The sequence below is a fragment of the Thamnophis sirtalis genome, unplaced genomic scaffold (genome assembly GCF_051295495.1).
Source record: "Thamnophis sirtalis isolate CommonGarterSnake01/CBP01778 unplaced genomic scaffold, rThaSir2_p1.2 scaffold_11, whole genome shotgun sequence".
Classification (NCBI taxonomy): domain Eukaryota; kingdom Metazoa; phylum Chordata; class Lepidosauria; order Squamata; family Natricidae; genus Thamnophis; species Thamnophis sirtalis.
Window position 1 is genome coordinate 23,522,785 of NW_028261391.1, and position 4,947 is coordinate 23,527,731.

The window sequence follows — 4,947 nt, forward strand, 5'->3', positions numbered from 1 at the left end:
TGATGCTGATTGGTGCTGGCTGTGGGTCCGTTGTTGTTTTGTGTTGTGGGTGGTGGGTGGGGCTCGTTTGTTTACCAGGGCTGATTTCCAGATGTCTGGTAAGCAGGAGGAAATCTACCAATCAGGATGCAACTACACAGCCAATCAACCCACTTACAGCCACAAAGCCAGCACTCCACATATACACACCACACATTACTTGCATAAGCACGAAGCTGAAAACACCAGCCTGAAGATGGCGAGTGGGACCTCGCCGAAACGCTGCCAAGACAATCTCAATCTTACATGGGAAAAGACCTGAATACAACAAGACCCGAATACAACCAGCATACCTACACCTGTGAAAATCTACGAAAACAAACAAACAAACACACACACACACACACACATATATATACACATACATACATACATACATATATACACACACACACATACATACATATACACATACATACACACATACATACATATACATTCACACATACACATACACCACACATATATACATATATTCACACATGTATATTCACACATATACATACACCATTTTCAAGGAGAATATCAGAAACTACAATATACTTCTGAACCTTATTGATAGGGAGCCAGAGGAATTGTGAAATTAAATCAAAGGATATCATAATGCATGGGGATGACCTTGGGAAATAAGAGGCAGCCAAAGGCAACTTAGATCACATCAGGTATGTGGGCAGGGCAAGCCGTTTAGAAGGGACCCTCTCCAGCTTCTTGAGCTGTAAAGTCAGACTGGACAAGAGACAAAGTTACTTTCAGATTTGCAAGATTCTGTTACTGTAACCTTACAATAAAGTAGAATTAGCTCATCTGGCCATGCTTCCTGTCTGGTCTACCTCAAAAGACTGACAAAGAAATTGTTAAAGATGAATGTGAAAAGATATTACCACAGACCCAGAAACAGAAGACAGGAAACTTGGTGTTAAAAGAAATGCTAGAAATTATCAAGAGGTGAGAAGCAAAACCAAGAAAGATTGCAACAAACACAGTTTAGGTACCCCATGGTTTGTGGGTGTTAAACTGCATCTGTTTCCAGTTACTTTATGGGTGCAATCCAAGGTGTCAGTTATTAAAATCTGAACGACACAAGGCCTGGTTATTTGTGTAACTTCCTCTCCTCAGAGGAATTTACCTTCTCCACCTGATCTGATGGGATGGATGTGTTCCAGCTCCCTTCCTTAAAGTTGGACCTTCTCAGTGCACCTACTTGATAGCAGCCACTGCTCTTTGGAACACTCATTCTCCTGAGAAGTTGCAGGACATTATCCTCCTAGCCTTCCAAAAAGCTAGCTTAGTAGTAGTATGTCACTGGAGCCCAGAAAGGTTGTTTGTTGGACATGAACGGGGTACTTTTTCTTATTTGCTTATTGCTTTTCTTATTGTTTCTAAGCCAGGGCTTTGTAAACTAGATCGATAAATAGACAGACAGACAGATATAGATGTGGAAGGGAGGGAGGGAGGGAGGGAGGGAGGGAGGGAGGGAGAGAGAGAGAGAGAGAGAGAGAGAGAGATCAATTTAACATCTAGTAGAAATGGTTGCCAGTGAATTAGACTATGGAAAGGAGTCCACTTGATACACTGGTGTGGTATCATTTGCTCTTTTTACTAGATATTTCATCAATTACTATAATACAATACAATAGCAGAGTTGAAAGGGACCTTGGAGGTCTTCTAGTCCAACCCCCTGCCTAGGCAGGAAACCCTGTACCATTTCAGACAAATGGCTACCCAACATCTTCTTAAAGACTTCCAGTGTTGGGGCATTCACAACGTCTGGAGCCAAGCTGTTCCACTGATTAATTGTTATAACTGTCAGAAAATTTCTCCTCAGTTCTAAGTTGCTTCTCTCCTTGATTAGTTTCCACCCGTTGCTTCTTGTTCTACCATCAGGAGCCTTGGAAAATAGTTTGACTCCCTCTTCTTTGTGGCAACCCTTGAGATATTGGAACACTGCTATCATGTCTCCCCTAGTCATTCTTTCTATTAAACTAGACATACCCAGTTTCTGCAACCATTTTTCATATGTTTTAGTCTCCAGTCCCCTAATCATATTTGTTGCTCTTCTCTGCATTCTTTCTAGAGTCTCCATATCTTTTCTACATCGTGGTGACCAAAACTGAATGCAGTATTCCAAGGGTGGCCTTACCAAGGCATTATAAAGTGCTATTAACACTCCACATGATCTTGATTCTATCCCTCTGTTTATGCAGCCTAGAACTGTGTTGGCTTTTTGGGCCGCTGCTGCACACTGCTGGCTCATATTTAAATGGTTGTCCACTAGGATTCCAAGATCCCTTTCACAGTTACTACTGTTGAGCAGGGTAAAACCTATACTGTACCTGTGCATTTCATTTTTGTTGCCTAAATGTACAACCGTACTCTTTTCACCATTGAATTTCAATTTATTAGATAGTGCCCAATGTTCAAGTTTGTCAAGATCCTTCTGTATCTTAAGCCTATTTTCTGGAGTGTTGGCTATTCTTGCCAACTTGGTGTCATCTGCAAATTTGGTGAGTTACCCATTTATTCTCTCATCCAAATCATTGATGAAGATGTTGAAGAGTACTGGGCCCAAAACAGAGCCTTGGGGTACTCCACTGCATACTTCCCTCCATGTAGATGCAGTTCCATTGAGGACTACACGTTGAGTGCAGTTGGTCAGCCAGTTACAAATCCATCTGATGGTGATGCTGTCTAACCCACATTCTTCTACTTTATCTAGTAGTAGGTTATGGTCTACCTTATCAAATGCCTTACTGAAGTCCAAGTATACTATATCGACAGCATTCCTCTGGTCCACTAATTTTGTCACATCATCAAAGAATGCAATAAGATTAGTCTGGCATGATCTGTTTTTGACAAACCCATGTTGGCTTTTGGCTATTACTTGGTTTGCTTCTAGGTGTTCGCTAATTCGTTGCTTGATTATCTTTTCCAGAATCTTTCCTGGTATTGAGGTCAGGCTGATAGGTCTGTAGTTTCCTGCATCTGTTTCCCCCCCCCCTTTTTTTTGAAGATGGGAACCACATCAGCTCTTTTCCAGTCCTCTGGCAGTTCCTTGGTGCTCCAGGATCTCTGAAAAATATAGTTCAGTGGTTCTGAGATCTCGTCTGCCAGTTCCTTCAGAACCTAGATATAGGACATATGAATATGATGAGCTGATGCTCTTTCCGTGTCCCACATAAAGAGCAATTAGACCAATGGTTCCTAGTCTGTCACACGCTGGATTTATTGGGAATAAAATAGCCAGAATGCCTGGATAGCATATCTGATGTGGGTTGAAGTTGTAGCCTATCTAGAAATGAAGGCACAGTTAGACTCTAATTATAGTTAACTTCAACCAAGTCTATAGCAATAGCAATAGCACTTAGACTTATATACCGCTTCATAGTGCTTTCCAACCCTCTCTAAGTGGTTTACAGAGTCAGCATATTGTTCCCAACAATCTGGCTCCTCATTTTACCACCTCAGAAGGATTGAAGGCTGAGTTAACGTATGGAGAAGAACTGATGATTACTATTTTGTTTTTTCATATAACCTAACAAAGCCAATCCAGTAAAATGAGATTGCCTCAACATATAAAAATATTTTAGAACAATAAATGACTTTTAAATGTGCAATGCATGTATGTCAGCAGTTCTCAACCTATGGGTCACGACCCCTTTTGGGGTTGAATGACCGTTTCACAGGGGTTGCTGAGACCAGCGCAACTTTAAAGTTTAGACTTCACCTCATGTTCCTCGAAATCCCCGCAGATGGCAGAGGGAGTGGCCACGCAAAGCATCGCCACAGCTCCACACTGTAAAAAACATATGTGTGCGTGCACACCCTGTACAATTAGCCTCGGAAACTTCGTAATGGAGGGAAGTGTTCCTACGAGAGAGGAAGGGGCTTAGGTCCTGCTCCGGGCTGTAATTATGTGGTGTGTGCGCAGCGGCTATGTATTCCACACCGCTGCCAGGTACTTTTAACTATATTTAAATCCACACCAGACCTGTCATCAAGAGCCAAGCTCAGGAGCCTGAATTGGCCCCATTCACACAATGAAAACTTGCTTGCTAAAAGTACCATAAACCATGCACAAAGGAAAAGAGCAAAAAAAAAAAATGCAATGCAAGAAAACAATTAAAAAATGATACAAGTGGAATTATTATTAGAAATAAAATGTAACAGAGAAAATGATATGTATGAAAATATAAAGTTGGGTTTCTTGAAATGCCACCCCGAGAAGCCATCAGAGAAAGTAAATAAACAAGGGCAACAACGGAAAGGAGGAAAGATGAGGAGGGAAAGGAAGAAAGGGTAAAGCAGAGGGAGTAAAGGAGGGGAATCAAGAGTAGGTGAGAGGGGAAGAGGGAGGAGAAGAGAGGAGGAGAGGAAAGAGAGGGAAAGAAGGAGGGAGGAAGGAGGAGGAGGAGGGAAAGGAAGAAAGGGTAAAGCAGAGGAAGCAAAGGAGGGGAAGTAAGAGTAGGAGAGAGGGGAAGGAGGAGGAGGAGGAGGAGAGGAAAGAGGGGGGAAGAAGAAGAAATTTTATGATTGGGAGTCGCCACAACATGAGGAACTGTATTAAAGGGTCGCAGCATTAGGAAGGTTGAGAACCACTGATGTATGTGAACAGAGCAAGTTATGCAGGGTGTATACCAATTCTGAAGGACAGAGAGTATATTTCAAAGAAGATCATCATGCTTCTTTCTGTCTCAACCATCATCACTTTTCCATCCTGAAAATAATTAGTTTTTCTCTGATAATCATAACATGTTTATAAGGTTTAAGATGCCCATCAGACAAGAACAGACAAATAACACAACATTTCAGAGTCAAATTAAACAAATGTTTCTGTAATATTAAAGACTCTTCCCATCATCTCCAAGGACCAGGCAGCTATCGTTTGATGCAGAGTGTTCCATGACATTG